This window comes from Capra hircus, chromosome 11, assembly GCF_001704415.2.
Source record: "Capra hircus breed San Clemente chromosome 11, ASM170441v1, whole genome shotgun sequence".
Taxonomy (NCBI): Eukaryota; Metazoa; Chordata; class Mammalia; order Artiodactyla; family Bovidae; genus Capra; species Capra hircus.
The window spans coordinates 103,546,192-103,566,294 of NC_030818.1; the positions used below are offsets into that span (position 1 = coordinate 103,546,192).

General features: G+C 56.8%; 1 long non-coding RNA gene across 1 annotated transcript; it reads right to left on the reverse strand.

Annotated features, from left to right (window-relative positions):
- Positions 649-4,485, reverse strand: LOC102168552. Its single transcript, XR_001918883.1, has 4 exons — positions 4,300-4,485; positions 2,708-2,772; positions 1,351-1,579; positions 649-1,260 (listed from the first exon to the last, which is right to left on the reverse strand). It is a non-coding gene; the product is annotated as an uncharacterized LOC102168552 (long non-coding RNA).

Sequence of the window (20,103 nt, forward strand, 5' to 3'; positions counted from 1 at the left end):
CCATTTAGGATTGACTGGTTTGAAAGCACAGCCTTCTTTGCAGTCCAGCTCACATCCATAGTCTGCTGGGAAAACCATAGCCTCGATTATGTGGACCTTTGTCAGCAAGGCGATTCCTTTGCTTTTCAATACTCCAAGTTTGTCGCAGCTTTTCTTCCGAGGAGCGTCTCTTAATTTCATGGCCGTCATCCCTGTCCCTGGCAATTTTGGAGCTCAAGAAGAGTGTCATTGTTTCCCGCTTTGCGGTGAAGTGATGGGACAGGATGTGATGACCTTTCTCAAGACAGCTTTCCCACTTTTCCCCACTGAGTACCCCCACCCCACTCAGCCTGGAGAGTCTACTGCAGGGAATGGGGAAGGGGAGGAGGCAGCCACCCCTGGACCCACATCCCGGCAGTGGGCTGCTTGGGGTTGACTGGGACTAAGGGCAAGGGTGACCGGAGCCCATGGTTCTCAGCTGTGACCAGCCCTGACCTGGACCACACGTGGATGGGGATGTAAGCAGGGGCACACGAAATTACAGGGGAACTTCGGGTTCCATCCATTTCAAAAAGCTGTCACTGTCCAGGAAGAGCGCCCAGGACCCTGACCCCTCATACTCTCAGCTCCTGGTGGGGCCCCGGCTGATAAGACAGAGAAAGTCAAGGCAGTTTACTCAAGATCCATTTATTCTTTATAGTTGTGCCAACATGGGGACATGCTCCTTCACCAAGACAGGAGATCTTTCCATTCACTGTAACAACCTGTGCTGAAAGCAGGGGTCTCAAGGTTCCAGCTGTGAGACACTCCAGACTAATTTGCAAACCTCATTGACATTCTCCCCTCGGGCGGGGGTATAATCCAGAGACAGCTCAGGCCTGTGGGGTGGGCCTGCAAAGAAGATCCTGCACCTCCCAGCTGGAGGACTTCAGGACCATGCCCTGGGGTGCCTGCAGGGCTGTGGCCACTGCAGGCGGACACCACTGCCTTCGGGCGCCTTCCTGCCCCCGCCCCAGCCCTGACCCTGTTGCTGGGCTGTCATCTCTGGTTCTGAGTTCCACGTGGCCTCTGTTCAAGCTTCTGTATCGCGCAGAGCCGCTGCCCCAACCCTGCTGAGCCACACCAGGGGCAGAAGCACACGCTGCTACTGCTTTTCAACACACAATGCGATAAGCCCGCACGTTCTTCAGAGGAACTTCCAAGGCCATGCCTCTCCCAGGCTCTGTACTGCCCTCGGGTCTGGCGGCGCATGGCTGCTGGGCTGCTCTCCGGGGTTCCCACCTGCAGACAGGAAACCGAGGGGACCCACTAGGCACGCCTCCCGGCGCTGGAGTGGCCGGACGAGGCCCCTCCCCGGTCAAGCCTCCTTACCTTGGGTGGAGACCTCAGGACAGCAGCGGGGTTCCGGAAGGCAGAGACAAGCCTCCTCAGCCTCATCCCCCGAACATTCCACGCAGTTTCCAGGGGGTTCAGCCAGTGGGGGTCCTCAAGAGGGTGGGGAAGGACATGCCGCCACCAGGCTCAAAGGTGGACAGACTGGACCTGCTGCCACTGACTTCCGGCAAGTCCACATCACCCCGGCCCCGCTCCAGTGGAGAAGCTACAGAAAACGCAAGCGCAGAATACGAGATGTGGGCAAAAAATCTAGTAGCAGCCACAAGTTCAAGATCCTTCTTAAAAAAGCAAAACAGCACACCCAACTTGATCTCGAAGCCAACCAGATACACGCTGTGCAGACAGCCCTCGCCTGCCCTGCGGGAGCGACCTCAGGGCGCGGCGGCGGGCTCACCCGAGCTCAGGGGAGCCGGCTTCCACTGCCACGAGACCCTCACCCCTGCCGGCAGGGAGTCACCAGTTGCATCCTGCCCCCCAGTTCTGTCCAGGGCAGCTTTCACTGTCGGGTCCTCGAACACCCCCAAAAGCACCCCCACAACTGATTTCAGCAGGCTGCACACTCTCCCCGACACACCCCTTACTCGCCACCCAGGTGCCCCGTCAGCTAATGACCCGACTCCCCTCCAGGATTTCATACACTGCCCATACCCAGATTCTGGCAAACCACTGCCACTGTGAGGGTCCATAAGGTGTCAGACCCGCCAGCCTCCTGCCCAACTTACCCGTCCTGACACGTGTCCTGAAGAGTCCCACCTGCAGCTCTCCCCCCCATGGACCAGCCGCCCTTACGGATCTGTGAGACGGAATCTAAGCAGTGACTCCTCCCAGACCCTGCCCTCCAGCAGCAGTGCTACCGGCCGCACCCCCTGGCCTTCCCTCAAGGGGCTCCTTACATCGGGCGCTCAGGGCACGAGCACTCGGAGGCCAGGTGGCACACGACACCAGCTCAGCAGCCCTCAGGCAGGGAGGCACGTCACAGTGCCCAAGGACTCCTAGGAAGTCCTCCTGCACAGAACCATCGTTTCCAGCAGGCCCTCTGCTGGTCAGTCCCACCAGACCCGAGCTTGCCGCATGCCTGTCCGCTCACTCAGTCCTCCCCGGCCTTCTCTTCTGCGCACGTGGGAACAAGGGGCTCCCTCGGGCAGTGCTCGGTGATGTCCGGCTACAAACCATTCTTAGTGCCCACGGTTCTGAGCACTGAGCGTAGAAATAGCCGCTTCCTCTCTGCCCCAACGGCACAGGCGCAGCAGGGCGGCCGCACCCGTGGTGCCGGCAAGTCCGGCATCTGCAGGGCAGTGCCCGCCCCCCGAGGCCTCAAGGAACAGCTTCTTACCTTGGTCAGGAGCATGAGGCTGCTCACTCTCACCTTCGTTCACAGGCTAACAGTCGCCATCCTTCCTGTATCAAATAACAAGAACGGTTGGTCCAGAATCCGCGAAGAGAAGCTACTACTTAGTATTTAAAACTAACGAAGGGGGCTGCTGGCACGGTCAGCTCTGAGGCTGCCACGGTCTGCCGGAGCCAACGCCCACAGCAGGCTGGTGTCTGATGAACTCGGGGGACCACAGCGCAGCCAGGCTCCTCTGCCCATGGGATTTCCCAGCAAATACCAGAATGGCTTACCACTCCCTTCTCTGGGGAATCTTTCTGGCCAAGGCACTGAACCCAAGTTCCGTGGGTCTCATGCACTGGCAGGTGGGTTCTTTAACCAAGTCACCGAGAAAGCCCATCCAGGAGCACCCCTGCGCCCCCTTCAGAAACCTCTGCGCCTTCTCTCCCAGGGAGCTACCAGTGACACTGGATAGATCAATGGATCAGGAAAGTACAATTAACAAGGCGACGGGAAAAACGCTCTGGAATTTAAACAGGCCTCACCGTAGGCTTCTGCAGCTGGTCTTTGGAACTTTCTTTCTATCTGGCAACTTTTTCTTCTAAAGAGTTTCTAGCTGTAAAATCTACCATAAAATTTCCTTTAAGAGGCAGAGTAGCTTCGTGTGAATATCCTGTAACATTTCAATCCACCTAAAACAAGTTCAATTATGTCAGTTGCTAGGTGGCTTTGCGCTCAGCTTTGAAAGGGAAATTTCAGTGCCACCATTTTGTAATGCAAGCAGGTCAGCCTTACTGAAACCTACCCATCTTTCCTGCTGGTCGCTGAGCCAGAGAGCAAACACCCACCTGCTGCCGCTCCTCACACGGCAACCTCGGGGTGTCCTGGGGCCCAGCCAAGCGCCAGGAGAGAATTATAAGGCGTTCTTACACGACAGGCTTCTGGCAACACACACCCACCCTCAGTGGGCACTGTGTCAAAGTGTCAGACTATCAATCATCCAGAGGTCCACCGGCCAGAACACTGGGCGTAGACCGAGCCTCTTTCCTCTCTGCCACCTCATGACGCAGACGTGACACGGCAGCCACACCTGCAACGCCTCTAGGGGCAGCGCGGGGAAGACCATGACACCCGTGGGTCCGAGTCCCGGGACTGCCTATGCGCTTGCGAAGCGCCCGATGAGGCCCTCCACCCAGGCTTGGCTTTGCTGCATTTGACCTCCAGGCCTACACCTGTCTGCACCCCAAACCAGGTTGACTCCCTGCTTCATCTCGGGCTGTGTGGAAAACCGAGGTTAAAACACAGCGTGCAGACCCCAGGGGACAGAAGGGCCGCGCTAGGCATGCCGCTCCCCCCCTCCCCCGCAATGTTGCGGGAAGGGGACCCCGCTCCCACACCTGCCACGCTACACCCACGGATAACCCGCAGACCGCCTAGCTTGGAGACAGGGCCCAGTATAGAGAGGCGATCAGTACGTTTAAAAACAAAACCAGACGCTAAAAGCTCCTGCGCTTCGGCTCCCACCGCAACGAGCCGGAAGGTTGGCTGGGCGGGGTGGGGGTGTCGCGGCACGTGCCCCTAATGTCCCAACTCACCCGTTAAGCCACCGCTGCCTCGCCATGTTCCCGAGGCTTCCAAGCCAGGAAACTGCGGAGAGCACCCCGGGCGGAGACGCCGGGCGCGGGGCTCGGTCGCAGGCGGGCCCTGGGGCAGGCGGGCGCTCGGCCTCCCATCCGGAGCCCGTAACGGGGCGCCACCGTCCTCTCCATCCCCGCCGCCCAGAAAGGACGCGCGAGCGCGCGCCGCGCCTTTTATAGCGCGGACGGCGGCCCGCGAGGCCCAGCCCGCGCCCTCCCCGAGTTCGCCGGCGCTGCGGCGCCATCTAGCGGACCCTCCCGGCCGCACCGCCTGCGTGGCGCCCGCGGCCCTCGCTGAGCTCCCCTGTCGCGTCCTCCGGCCAGCAGCGCCCCGGGTGGGGGCGATCCTCGCGCGGCCCCCGAGCCTCCGACGGTGGGGTGGGACCTGCCTTCCGTCGGGGGCGGGACAGCTCGAGCTAGCTTCTGCAAAACACTTGGACACTTGCTCCTTGGAAGAAAAGCTATGACTGACCTAGACAGTATTAAAAAGCAGAGACAAAGGTCCGTCTTGTTACCGATAAAGGTCCGTCTAGTTACCGACAAAGGTCCGTCTAGTCAAAGCTATGGTTTTTCCAGTAGTCATGTATGGATGTGAGAGTTGGACCATAAAGAAAGCTGAGCGCCCAAGAATTAATGCTTTTGAACTGCGGTATTGGAGAAGACTCTTGAAAGCCCTTTGGACTGCAAGGAGATCCAACCAGTCCATCCTAAAGGAAATCAACCTTGAATATTCATTGGAAGGTCTGATGTTGGAGCTGAAACTCCAACACTTTGGCCACCTGATGTGAAGAGCTGACTCATTGGAAAAGACCCTGATGCTGGGAAAGATTGAGGGCAGGAGAAGGGGACAACAGAGGATGATATGGTTGGATGGCATCACCGACTCAATGGACACAAGTTTGAGCAAACTCCAGGAGGTGATGGACAGGGAGGCCTGGCGTGCTGCAGTCCACGGGGTTGAAAAGAGTCGGACATGGCTGAGCAACAACAAAAGCACTTAGAACCAGGCAAGGCCCAGTGTGCGTCCTCCAGGGGATCTTCCTGACCCAGGGATCGAACCTGGTCTCCTGCCTCGCAGGCAGATTCTTTACCATCTGAGCCACTAGGGAAGCTCGAAGCCCAGAGGCACTTGATAACTAACGCCTGCCGTAGTGACTGCCCCAGCCCACGCGCGCCCCTAACCTGGGGCCAGCTCTTTGTTCCCTGCAGAAGGGCCTCCTCCTTCTGGGAGGCTTGGCTGTGCTGCTCCTCTGCCATAGCCCCCTGGAGCCCCTGCCCCCAGGGTGGGTCTGGGGTCCTGCGAAAGCCTTCTTCACCTCTTCTACAGTGCAGAGACCTTCATCAAGCCCCACTCAGGAGGGGTCACCTAGGTGTCGGCTCTGACTTGGGATGGGGGCTGCCCGGGAGCGCTGGGGAACCCTTGAGGTGGTGTCAAGGAAGACCCACCATGGCTTCATTTTCCTGAGATGCCTCACAAGCTCACAGGTTACGGCCTGTTTGGGCTACACCACTGTGCAAAGTGTTACTAACAGGATTCTCTGTGATTGGGGCCAGAGTGGGGAGTCCCAGATCTGCCTCCCAGGGCAGCCCCTTGGGCCACTTAACCGAGAGCGTTCCAGCCACACCACGTTCCTGGGCAGATGGGGTGCCCCCTCCTTGAAGCCCATAGTGAGTGGTGGGGCCTGGTTTCGTGGGGGCAGGCTGAGCTGGCTTTGGGACAGAAGGACCCCTCCCCTCCTACCCACCCAACAGCCACAGTGACCAGCTGGCAAGCTGCAGACCCAATTCTCCAAGGACAGGAAGCTTCCAGAACTGGACAGGGGTTCCTGGGCCCTCTCGCAGGTGCCCTGGGCCCTGGGATCCAGTGCTCCAACACCCTGGCCCTGTGGCGGGCCGACACGCTCTAGTCCCCAAGGCAGGTGGTGATGACGCGGTGGGCCACGCCACTGAACTGGGTGGCAGTGGCACGGACGGTGGTGGCTGGGTGCTCCTTGCCCTCCTGGGGCCCAGGCAGTGGGAGGGGACCACCTTCCTGAACAGCTCCTGGTGGGGGGCACCAGCAGCAGGAGGCTGAGCCCCGGGGTGGGTGGCGGCAGCAGCGGTCTCTGGCCTTCGGTCGCCTTCCCTGCTGGCCAAACCTCTCTGCTGCCCTCCTCGGGGCTTCAGCCCCAGCATGTGGACTGCTGCTTTCCCAAACAAGGCTCAGAGTGGCCGAGAAGACCTCAGAGTTTGGAAAGTGTGACCACTGTTAAGATCATGTTTGCATTAGACCAGGAATCTTCCTTCTGGGGGTCTGAGCTAAACAAAGATTTATGGACTCACATGTTCCCTTCAGCACAGCGATGGGAGAGAAAAATCAGAAAGGGACTCAACAGTTACACGTTTCGGGGGCCCCGGAAAATTCAGGGGATGGACTGGCCGATGTCCACCAGGGGGAACAGGGTTCCAGAAACGCACATGCCCTGGAATCCCCCTCCCCCACCGTGGCTCAGGGCACACGAGGGGTGGGCGGGGTGAGAATGGGGCACTGCCTGCTAGGGTGGGAAGGCTCTGGTCTTTAGTTCTTCATTCCTTTGGAATCGATTCTCTCACATTTACTCTCCTTGCAGTGGTTGTTCAGTCACTGAGTTGCGTCTGATCTTTTCGACCCCATGGACTGCAGCGTGCCAGGCTCCTCTGCCCTCTACTATCTCCCAGAGTCCATGTCCACTGAGTCCGTGATACTAGGTAACCGTCTCATCCGCTGCCCCATGCTTCTCCTTGAGCTTCAGGCTTCACTCCACAGGTGAGTGGTGAGTGGGTAAGGTCCTCCTGCCCTGTCCGCCCCTGCCTGTGGATGGCGAGCCCCATGACAGCCCCCAGCATCCCCGCCTCCAGGCCCACATCCTGTGTGCCTCCTCCCTGAGGGTAGAGGGGCTTTGGGACTGGGTTCAAATGAACAGAATCAGGCAAAAGCGGTATGCTGTCATTTCCAAGACTCGCTGATGCAAAGTCTGTGACTCCGCCTGGTCCCTCCTCCTGGGTTCCTCTCTCCTGTCTCTGTCTCCCTGTCTCGGATGCAGTGTTCTAGAGAGGCATGATCAGAGGTTATGAGGTGCCCCGAGGCTCCAGTACAAAGAACTGACATTGGGTCCCGGCCCACAGACAGGAAAGACCTGAACCCCCATCCAAACGGAATCCATCAATGACCTCAAAGACAGTCCCGCCCTGATGGCGCCTCAGCTGGGACCACAGCCCAGCCTCCTGGGCAGCCTCGGGGCAGAGGTCCCCATCTGAGCGGAGCCTGCATCCTGGTCACAGACGCTGTGCGAGGGTCAGGGTTTGCCCTCATGCGTGTGCGTGCTAAGTCGCTTCAGTTGTGTCCACCTCTTTGCGATTCCATGGACTGTAGCCCACCAGGCTCCTCTGTCCATGGGATTCTCCAGGCAAGAATACTGGAGTGGGTTGCCATGCCCTCCTCCAGGGGATCTTCCCGACCCAGGGATCAAACTCCTGTCTCCTGTGGCTCCTGCGTTGCAGGAGGATTCCTTACCGCTGAGCCACGGGGGAAGCCCCTTGCTCTTGGAAGTGAGGGGAACGCCATCACAGGGCACAGACCCCAGGACATCTGTCCAGGCCCAGGTCTGCCCTCCCCCCTCCTCCCCTCCCCCTCATCTCTGGCCACCCCGGCTCCCGCCTCACCTGCCCTCTGGCCAAAATCTCTTCCTCCTCCGAGTCTCTGACCACCTGCCTCCCACCCCCACCCCTCCGCCGCCCCCAGCTCACTGCTCCGAGCGTGCAGGGCTGGCTGCACCTCTGACCCCAGCTCACTGCTCTGAGCATGTAGGGCTGGCCGCCCCTGTCTTTCTGGTCACGGCACCGGTGTCCCGTGGAGCCTTGTAGACCCCCAGGGCTCCCGGCCCACCCCCAGGACCCTGACTCAGTTCCCTGGAGCGCGTGCTCTTCTCTCAGGTGGACTTGCTCACCTGCTCTCGTCCACCTGCCCCTCCAGGCCACGAGCTCCTGCAGGGCAGGAACCATCTGTCATGTCAGCACCACCCCCAGGCCCGACATGGCCTCTGTTCTTCGTGCTGGGGAGGCAGTAGTTGAACCATCAACAGAGGGTCTCAGAGCCCCCTCCCGCCTCTGAGCAGCTGACACTGTGGGGCTGGAGGCTAACAATAAAAGGTGCCTGTTCAGTCAGAGGCAGGGGGACGCCCAGAATGACCCTGGGCTATCCTCCACGGAGCAGAGTGGGCACTGACCGCCCCCTCGTGGTCATCTCCAGCACTGCAGCCCCAGTCAGGAAAAGCAGAGACCAAATCCCTTGTTTGGGGTCCAGGTTCCCCGACCGCTCAGCGGGTAAAGAATCCGCTTGCAATGCAGGACACACACTGGGAAGATCCCCTAGAGAAGGGAAAAGGCCGCCCCCTCAATGCTCTTACCTGAAAAGCCCCATGGACTGAGGAGGCTGGCGGGGCATGACGGCAACTCAGCAAGGCAGTGGTTCCACCAGGGCCCACCCCCGAAGGAGCAGAGCCTGCCCGCTTCTGGGCGAGAGGGACCCCAGCGCCTCCCTCGCCACCTGCCCCCTCCACTGTCCCCGTGCCCAGGTCACTCCGGAGGCCTCCTCACCCCAACCAGGGGTCCAAATGAGGACCCCCAGAGGCCAGCAAGGAGGGTCTTGTCACTGGTCCCCGATGGATGGTCCAGTCCCTGCCCCCTTCTGCCCCGCCCAGGTCCCCAGTCCCCCACGTCCCCAGGCTGCCCCCTGCTCAGAAGGACCTCAGGGAGCAGAAAGCTTTTTCCAAGGACTCGGAGCACAGTGGGTCACGGATGGGGGAGCAAGGCCAACAGACTCTCCTGCAGTCTTATGGGGCCTCCGGGACCACCCCGTCTAAGCAACCCCTCTACACGGGAGTAAGCTGAGGCCTCCTCTCCTGTAGCCCCTCCACGATGGGGAGGAGCCTCATCCTAGTTCCCGGGGCCCAGAGTGGTGGACACAGGACGCCAGACCCTGTCTTCCCCAGGCCTCTCTAGGGATGGCCCGGGGACACCCTGGCGACCTCCTTCCCATGCTATGGGCCGGGCATGTTGCTGGGGGTCACTATCTCTGTCCCCAACCTCCTCCTCACCCCTCTCCCCTGCCCTCATGTGCACACCCCTCTGACCCCCAGCAGGACAGTCAGTGAGTGTGAGCGTGTGTGTGCACACGTGCACCTGCGCCCTCGTGGGGACGCCCAGAGGAATCGGCCCCCATGGGAGGGGTGCACAGAGGTCCTCCAGGACCTGAGGCGCTCTCATCCCAGGGGAAACCCCCGGGGAGGGGTGAGGCCGGCTGGGGCAGTGGGAACCAATCCTGTCCTTCTAGACTCTGCCCACCTCCCGGGCCGGGGCCTCATGGCGGGTTGGACGGGGACCTGCATCAGCCCAGCTCCGCGAGGACGCGCCCAGGCTCTCTCCTCTGGACGGGTGTGGTGGACACCCGCTCGGGGTCATACTGGCCTCCCTCCTGCTTGTTGGCCGGGCCTCACGATCACGGCCAAGAGCGCGCGGGAGACCCCAGGATGCGGGGCACGTGACCCCGCCCACAGCGCGCATGCGCCTCTGGTCCTGTGTCCTGACGCTTGCTAACCGCTCTGCGATCACCGCTCCCCTCTACCATCCCCCACCCTCCCCCGGCCCAAGTTCCCTGGGCCCTGAGCCCACCCTCCCGGACGGGTGGGCTGCAGCACAGTGGGCTGGCTGGGTTGGACATCTGGGGACCCGAGGGTCACTGAATCTACCCCGTCCAGCTTTGCTGGTCACCAGACTCCATCCCAGGGTCCAGCTCAGGGCATGGCCGGGTTAGGGGGACCCGCAAGGGGCAACAGACACCCGGTCGGGGCAGGGAGAAGGTCTGGGGCCCCTCCTCTTCCTTCTCCACCCTTCCCACCACCCCATTTGTCTCTCTCACAGGACCCCAGGCAGAAGTGTAGGTGGGGGCCGGTGGAGGCCCACCACCCAGATGAGGGTGTATTGGGGCACTTACTGTCGTCAGGGGGCCCTCTGGGGACTCCGTGACTTCACCCACTTTATAGATGAGCAGTGGTCTCAGGTCAAGCTCACTCAGCTCCCAGGGACCAAGGCCAGCAGTGCACTGGGACGGTCAGAATCACCACTCCTCAGCTTCACTGAGCTCGCGCAGAACAGGAAGCGCCAGACCCCCGTTGCCCTTTCCACCACTTTGCAAATGCTACAGGAGTTTTGAGCCCTCCTGGACAGTATGGCTTGTCCATTTTTGTCTCATGTAAGGCTGTCCTGTTCTCCTCCTTCCCCGTATAAGGAAGTAGAGGGAAGGAGAGGGCGGGATGATCTGACAGAAGGGCACTGAAACATATACATTCCCACATGTAAAGCAGACAGCCAGTGGGAGGTGGCTGCATGACGCAGGGACCCCAAAGCCGGTGCTTTGACAGCCTAGAAGGGTGGAGCGGGGAGGGACGTGGGAGGGGGGTTCAGGAAGGAGGGGAAAGTGCAAACCTGCGGCCAGTTCATGCTGATGTATGGCAGAAGCCAACACAATGTTGCAATTATCCTCTGATTTTAAAAATAGAATTTAAGACAAACAAACAGGCAGATGATCTCTGACGGTCACTGGCTCATCAGGACGCCTGCTGTCCTAACGCAGCTCTCGCTCTCATCAGCTCTGTTCTGTCTCACTCTGTCTCTTGTCGGGCAGTTCTTTCCCCACCTAAGCATGGACCGCGACACTTAGGACGAAGTTTATTAATATGAGGCCCATTGCCTTGGCCACAAGACGGCTGGCTGTGGCTTGGCACTGAGTCCTCGTTTCACCCTGGGCAGTTGGCAGGGGAGAGGATGGGAAGGCAGGTGCCCCCGCCCAGAGGGACTCAGCTGATCTACGCAGCAAAGCAATGCCAGCTCTCCTGGGCCCCAGGAGCCGGAGAGACAGGACCTGCAGCCTCCACAGACAACCCAAAGGACCCCAGCGTGCAGGTGGCCATCAACGGGAAACCGAGTGACTTCTCCAGCTGTGCAAGCCCTGGGGTCACCTTGTCAAGAACTCCAATTTCAGAATTGGGAATGGGGTCTTCTCTGCTCCCCCCCAACATTCTAGGGGGTTCATACTCATTTATATGCTCGGAGCGATGGACACAAGATCTCAGGCCCCTGTGCTCTAGAGGAGCCCTGTGGACGGCCGGCTGAGGGAGCTTCCTGAGAAGCGTGGGGACCACCTACCAGCAGCCTGGCGTCTCCCCTCCCCATACTAGGGGCTGAGGATGTTGCTAGGATACAGGATCCCCTGCCTCCCGGCAGAGCTGCCCCCAAGCTCTTTCATCTCATCCTTCCCAGCTCCTCTGCCTGCACTCCCCTCTGACCTCTGGCAGGGCACTGAGTGAGTAAGTGTGTGTTGGTGTGTATGTGTGCACACCTGCGCCCTTGTGGGGACGCCCAGAGGAACGGGTCCCACTTGGGAGGGGTGGGCAGGGGTCTTGCAGGACCTGAGGGACTCATCCTAGAGTAGACCTGGGAGGTGGGAGCCCCCTCTGTTTCTCTGGACTCTGCCCACCTGGTGGTGCCTCATGGCCCCAGGCAGACCCTGCCTGCTCCGGCCTCAGTTTCCCAGCCGTCCCTCTCGGCTGGTGGTGGACCCGCACCGCTTGGCCCAGTTTGGGTGCGGGTGGGGCTCTCCCGGTCGGGTGGGTGGAGGGGTCGCGCTTGGGGCGCACGATCCTCCCTCCAACCGGGGCCTCGGGTGCACCCGGAGCGGGGCTTCCGGGAGTCGCGTCCACTGCGAGGCGTGCACCCGGGCCCGCGGACAGCGCATGCACACGCAACACCGACGGCTCCCCGTTCGCCAGGTCCCCCGACCCCGCCGCTGCCCTGCCAGCCCCGCGTCCGCTGCGGCGTTTGAAGCGCCCTCGTGGGGCCTCGTCCCGGGCGCCGAGGGCTGGAGGACGGAGCTCGGGTGACACCTGTCTGCAGAGAACCTGCAGCCCCTGACTTTGGAGCAGCCGGGGACCCGCGTCGGTTTCAGAAGCGTGTCGGATGCCAGGAGAGACTGGCCTCTGAACCAAAGACTCTGACTTTTCCCTCGGGGCCCCTCACCTGCCGGACTGGACTGCGGGGCTGGGAGGATCACGAACTTTCGGCGCTGCGTGCCAGTCCGGAGTGGTCAAGCTCTGCTTTTGTTCGTCTAAGGGGGGACGAGCTGGACATGCTGGAAGGTGAGCTGGAGAGCCCTGTCACCCCAGTGACGGAGCCAGGACCTTCAGCCAGGGCACCCCAGGAAGCCGAATCCGCCACCCCCGCCCCGCCCACTGCTGGGGGGCGAGGCCCGTGCAGGGGGTACCCGGGTGATGTGCCTGGCTGAGACACACGCTGTCTCGGCTCATTTATACCTCATCTGTTAGGAGTTGAGGCTCTTCCTTGTGGGTCGACTCCCGGGACACGGGTCACCGCTCCAGTCATTCTGTGCAGATCTGTTTGGGGCTGAGCTGAACATGGCCCTTGCGCCCTCAAGGTTCCTCTTCTCCGGTTGCCTGTTCTGTTTCCGTGTCAGGGACAGAAAGTGATTCCACATTTTACTCTTTGGAGAAAATGAAACATCAGACTTGGACTTTTCCTTAAAATGATACGAAAACTTGTTACCTTTGAAATCTTGCTTGAGGATCGCTTCATGGTTGAAAAAAAAAAAAGGCAGTTTTCTTTGAAAGACTCATATTCTAAAAATTCTAAAATCTGAGATAGGGAGGAGAGTTTTCCCACAGTTCCTCAGAAAGGGCCCTGGACCAGATGTCAGAGAAACTCCCAGGGTGTCCTTGGGTCAGTCACCCTCCCTGGGCCTCAATGTCCTCATCTGTAAAATGAGTTGGGACAGTGGGGCTAGGTGATTTCCAAAGGTTCTCTCAGCTCTGACAGCTGATGATGTTGTTACCAAATGTTCTTTAAGCCATGAAACGGTGATACAAATGGGTTTTTTTCCTCTTTAAAAGTTATAGGCTAGTAAATGCCCAAACCAGAGGGGATCAGCTCTAAGGTGAGTTAGTCCAGTGAAGGTCATTTATACCCATGTGTCACGGAAAGTCCCCTTAAACTTCACCGCCCTCGTGCTGCTCCTCCCACGTCATCAGAATTTGTTTTTGACCTCTGGACACTTTGACTCATCTTTTGGGAGGGTTTGTGTTCAACCCGCTTAAGAGTCCCCTGAGTCTCATACCTGGTGAGTCAGTCTCTGAAATATTCACGAATTCCAAGTCCTAGTGTTGAATCCCATCTCCATCCCTGATATGGACAAGTTTTGTAAGCAAACCTCAGCGTCTTGATCGCACTGTGGAAAATGTCATCTCCACGTTTGCTCATGTTTCTCCCCTTTGATGCATTTCGCACGTGTATTAGCTGCGTCGAAACCACATAGATAAAATTTCTTCCCTGTCCTCTTGCCAAGAGAGACTCTTTTAACCTCTTTTAACCTGGGAGGGTCAAGGCATGCGCTAGTGCCGAGCTGCTGGCTGGAGCCTCCCCCAGCCTCTTCTTCTGAGGGTGTCTTCCCCTGCTTCCCCCCGGTGGGGTTTAAGGGGCTGTGGCCCATACTCTTGGGGCAGGCCAGCATTTGAGGCCTTAGCAAGTGCCCAGCCCTGCTTATTCTGGGACCACGACACATCTCCAATTTGGATGGGAAGAAAATTACTTTTTTAAAAAATTAAAAAAACAAAACAAAACTCTGCTTTACTGAGATATAACTCACATGCCTCATGATCCACCCACTTGAAATATATGTGCTCAGTCGTGTCTGACTCTGCGACCCCATGGACGGTAGCTCTCCAGGCTCCTCTGCCCAAGGAATTTTCCAGGCACAAATACTGGAGTGCGGAGCCATTTCCTCCTCCAGGGGATCTTCCAGACCCAAGGATATCTTGATTCTTCACCACTAGTACCACTTAGGAAATGGCAACCCACTAGGTATTCTTGCCTAGAGAATCCTGTGGACAGAGGAGCCTGGGGGCTGCTGTCCATAGGGTCACACAGAGTCGGACACGACCGAAGCGACTTAGCATGCATTCATGCATTGGAGGAGGAAATGGCAACCCACCCCAGTATTCTTGCCTGGAGAATCCCAGGGACAGAGAAGCCTGGGGGCTGCTGTCTATGGGGTAGCACAGAGTTGGACACGACTGAAGCGACTCAGCAGCAGCACCACCTGGAAGCTCAGTATGATTATATGAGATATGAGATTATATGGTTATATGAGACATGATATATCTCAGTATGATTCAGAGCTTTTTAGTGTATCCACAGAGCTGTGCAACCGTCGCCATCACAGCAGAGCATTTTCACCACCTCAGAGAAAACCCTGGGCCTGTTAACAGTCACCCCCCAGTTCCCTTATCCCCACAGGCCTAGACAGCCGTTGATCTACTTTTTATCTCTATTTTGGCCTTTTCACAGACATAGACTAGTACACTGTGTGGCTTTGTGTGACAGCTCCTTTAATGTAGCACGATGTCAAAGGTTCATCCATGTTTGTGGCACAGATCAATAATTCGTTGTTTTGCCAAATAACGTTCCACTGCATAGAGTTACCATACTTTGCTTATCCACTCATCGGATGATGGAATGTTTGGGCTGTTTCCGCCTTTCGGCTGTTCTGAACAACCATGCTATGAACATTTGCATGTGAGGTTTTCATCCGTCTTTATTTCTCTTGGGCATATTCTTAAGAGTAGAAATGCTAGATCATATGGAAGCCCTTTAAATTCTGAAGCGTCACCAGGCTGTCTTCCAAAGGGCCACACTGCTTTGTATTTCTGCCAGCCACGTATGAGAATTCCAATTTCTACGCATCCTTGCCAACCCTTGCCATATCTGTCCTTTTAATCAAACCGTCCTGGTGGATGTGAGGGCTACCCTGGGGGCTCAGCTGGTAAAGAATCCGCCTGCAGTGCAGGAGACCTGGGTTCCATCCCTGGGTCGGGAAGATCCCCTGGAGGAGGAAACGGCAACCTACTCCAGTGCTCTTGCCTGTAGAATCCCATGCATAGAGGAGCCCGGCGGGCTGCCGTCCCTGGGGCTGCAGAGTCGACTGAGTGGGTGTGGATTTGACTGTGCATCTCGTTGACTGTGGATTTGGTCTGTTTTCCCCCCCGATGATGTTGAGCATTTTTGACGTGCTTATTGGCCACGTGTATATCTTCTTTGGAGAAATGTCTACTCACCTCCTTTCTCCATTAAAAAAAATTGGGTTATTAGTTTTTTTTATTATCAAGTTGTCAGCATTTACTATGTATTCTTCATTCGAGTCTCTTATATATATGGTTAGCTGATGTTTTGTCCCATTCAGCAAGGTGTCATTTTAGTGATATTGTCAATATCTCATTTTAGAAAGATACTGTCTTCTGATGCACATTTTACATTTTGATGACATGCAATTTATTTTTTGTACTTGTGCAGAAAGTGTCGTATATAAGAAACCATTGCCTAACTCAGGTCACGTTTTGCGCCCACGCTTTCCTCTGAGAGCCTTCTAGCTCTGTCTTCTGTGTCGCTGTCTGATCTGGTTTTCGTCAGTCTCTGCGAGGCTGTAAGGAAGGGTCCAGGTTCTTCCTTTGCGTGGATGTCCCTGGCTGTCCCAGTACCATTTGTTCAAATAAACTACTCTTTCCCCGTTTAGTTGTCTGGTCGCTCATCAAAGCCCGAGTCCAGACGTGCAGGCTTGTTTCCGGACTCTCCGCTCTGCCTCGTGGGTCTGTGTGTCTGTGTTTACGCCGGGGCCACACTGTCTTCATAATAGTTTTGAAACTGGGAAGTGCGAGGCCTCCATCTTTGCTCTGCTTTTTCAACACTGTTTTGGCTATTCTGTGTTCCTTGCATTTCCAAATGGATTTCAGCATTGGCTTGTTTATTTCTGCAACAAAAAAAAAGAAAGAAAAAGAAGAGGCAGCTGAGATTTGGCTGTGGATCGCGTTGGACCTGTAGTGCCCTTTGTGAAGTGTCGCCGTCGTAACAGCATCAAGTCTTCTGACTCAGGCGCATGGGGTGTCCTCCTGCTTATTTCGGCCTTCTTTAATTGCCTCCAGGAATGTGCTGTGGCTTTCATTATGCAAGTCTTAACTTTGGGGGCTCCATTGATTTATGAATCTTTTAATCTTTTGAATGTTACTGTAACTGAAGTTGCTTTCTTATATTCATTGGCAGAGTGTGTTCCTCTCTAGAAATACAGCTGACTTTCTAAAGTTTATCTTTGGCTGTGCTGGCCTTGGTTGCTGCGCAGGCTTCCCTCCAGGTGTGGTGCGCAGGCCTCTCCCTGCAGTGGCCCCCTTGCTGGGGGCACAGGCTCTGCGCACGCGGGCTTCCGTAGTTGCTGCACGTGGGCTCAGAAGCTGTGGCCCCCCGGCTCTAGAGTACGCGCTTAGCTGCTCTGAAGCATGTGGGATCTTCCCAGGTAAGAGGTCAGACCTGTGTGTCCTGCATCGGCCGGCGGATTCTTTACCACTGAGCCACCAGGAAAGCCCCAGGTGGTTTTTTAAATCGACGTATAACAGTATATTAGTTGCAGGTGTATGAGACAATGATTTGATATTTGTATACACTGCCCAATGGTCACCCCAATCAGTCACCATTCACCACCTCACATCGTTACACAGATTTTCCCTTCCGATGAGAACTTTCAAAATCTGCTCTCCGGGCAGCTTTCCAATATTCAGTCTGGTGTCACAAACTGCAGTCACCACGCTGTAGGCTGCGCCTCCAGGACTCACTTATTTTACAGCTGAAAGTGTGGCCCATCTTGGCTCCTTTAGCCCCGACCTCTGGAACCACCATGCTGTTCTCTGCATCTAGTAACTCTTACGTTTTTTCTTTAAGACTCCGAGTATAAGTGGATTATATGGTATTTGTCTTTCTCTAACTTGTTTCACTTTGCACAGGGCTTCCCTGATAGCTCAGTTGATAAAGAATTAAAAAAAAAAAAATCCAATCTCCTGCAGTGCAGGAGACCCCGGTTTGATTCTTGGGTCAGGAAGAGCCACTGGAGAAGGGACGGGCTACCCACTCCAGGATTCTTGGGCTTGCTTGGTGGCTCATCTGGAAACGAATCCGTCTGCAATGCAGGAGACCTGGGTTCAATTCCTGGGTTGGAAAGATCCGCTGGAGAAGGGACTGGCAACCTCCTGCAGTATTCTTGCCTGGAAAATCCCATGGACAGAGGAGCCTGGCAGGCTAGAGTCCATGGGGTCGCAAGGAGTCAGACACGACTGAGCAACTTCACTTCGCTTCAGCTTGTTTCAAGGTTCATGCATGGTGCAGCAGATGGCAGGACTTCCTTCTTTTATGGCTGAACAATATTCCGTCGCGCTACACCGCATCCTCTTTGGCCACTCGCCCCTCAGTGGGTGCTCAGGCTGCTTCTGCATCTCAGTTGCTGTGGCAGGGCTGCGGTGAACATGGCGCGCAGACATCGTTCTGAGTCAGTGTTTTAATTTCCTCTGGATAAACACCCAGAAGTGGGGTTGCAGGACCACATAGTAATTCCACATATTTTTAATTTTCTGGGCAACTTCCACACCGTTTTCCACTGTGGCTGCCCCCGTTGACATTCCAATGCAGTTGAATTTTGTGCTGTTTATCCTGTATGCTGCTGGAGAAGGAGATGGCAGTCCACTCCAGTATACTCACCTGGAGAGTCCCAGGGACAGAGGGCTCTGGCAGGCTGCAGGCCATGGGGTCGAAAGAGCAGGACACGACTGGGTGACTGCCACTCACTCACTGTGTCCTGAAACCTTGCTGAATTGGCTTATTAGTTCTAATAGTTTTCCTATGTATTCTCCATGATTTCCTATGTACGTGGTCATGAAATTTGCAGACAGACATAATTTTGCTTCACCCTCTCCAGCTTAGATGCCTTTTATGTATTTTTTCTTACCTGATGGACGAGGCTAAAACCTCCAGTGAAGTGCGGCAGTGAGCTGGCGGGACTGGTCCCTGTTCCTCTTTCCTGCCCCCCGGGGGAGGCTCCAGTCTTCCCCACAGAGTGTGATGTGAGCCGCAGGGTGTCCTCAGGAAATGCCCTCTGTTTCTAGTTTCTTGAGTGCTTTTCTCATGAGAGGGTGTTGGGTTTGGTCAAATAGCTTTTCTGCACTTAGTGGGAAAAGCTTTCACAGCATCTTTTAAGCCATGAAATCATCTGCCTCCCTGTCTTCCTCCTTCTCCCTCACCAAACACAGAACCTCCCTGGAAGCGAATCAGCGAAACTAAGCACTTGCTGCAAGATGGCTGAAGGACTAGTGTTGACCTCTTGGTCCTGCAATCCTTGCCCTGGCTGCTGTGGAACTGGGGCTGGGCCAGCCTTCTGGACACCCCCAAACAAGAGACATTCAAACAAACAAGCTCGAAGTTCCAACACGACTGACGATTTCCAGGGGTGGTGGCTCCTTTCGCCTGCACACACACGATTGCCTCTTCTGTTGCAGACTTCAGAGTGAGAGTGCTTGGCGTCAGAGGACAGCGTTGTGCAGGAAACAGCATGGACTCAGCTGCGTGGCGGAAAGGTGGCGGTGGCCAGGCAAAGGCTTGTGTGGAAGGGACGGTAACACATTCTGAGCAGACCTTCCTGCTGCGGAAGTCTGCGTTCTGAAAAATCTCGGGCTTAGTTTATTTTCCTGAGCCCTTACCTGTCCACCTTTCTGCTCCAGGAGTCTGACCGTGCCATCGGCTGACGTCACGAGTGTAAGCTCTCTGACCACGTTCTGACTTGCCATGGGTAAGCGGGCTCTGGGAGTCATCCATGTGTCTTCAGCCAGGACAGTGTCGGCTCAGTTTTGCTCATAACCTCAACCTCATGAGCCCAGAAGGCAGCACCATGCTTGCAGGCCACCAGGCACCGAGCCCAAGGCCTCAGAGAACACTGATGGTAAAGGGGAGCAGGAAGGACGGTGCGTGTCAGGGCCCTCCACCGGGACACACCTGTGCACACACACACGTGTGTGTATGTTATGTGTACTGAGAGAGAGACCTGACCTTAATGCTGCTCATGTACACTGGCGGGCTGAGGAGCCCGAAGTCCAAAGGCCAGGCTTGCAGGCTCCTAGACGCTGCGTCTGGAGGCAGACCTCTTTGTCCAGAAACCCTTGCTTTTTGCTCATGAGGCCTTCAGCTGAGGACGCCCACCCACATTATCGACAGTAATCTTCTCCTGGGCCCCCCTGGTGGCTCAGACAGGAAGGGATCCACCTGCGATGCGGGAGATGTAGCTTTGATGTCTGGGTCAGGAAGACCCCCTGGAGGAGGGCACAGCAACCCACCCCAGTGTTCTTGCCTGGAGAATCCCATGGACAGAGGGGCCCGGCCGACTCCAGTCCATGGGGTCACAGAGAGCTGGATACGACTGAGCGACTAGCACATTCACTCTTTCCACTTCTTCTCTTGAAGGCAGCTAGTTGTACACGTCAGGCACACTGCAACACGTGCGGACTGAATCACCAGTCTGACCGAACGAGGTGAGGCCACCGTTTCAGCCCGCCCTCTCCTGACGCGGGACCCACAGCTCTGCTGGCGCCGTGCTGAGTCTCGGAGTGAGGGCAGTAAGTAAGCCACTCTGCTCCCCAACAAAACACAGCTCCCAGGTGCGACTCACACACACAGACCCGCTCCCCGGGGCACGCAGCATGCTGGTGGAGGCTTACTCGCCTCTCCTCGACGCCCGGTAACGGAAGCACTGGGGTGTGAGGGTGGCCGCTGTGGGCGCATCTTAGGTTCTACCTTGTGCTAAGTGGTAAGGAGATA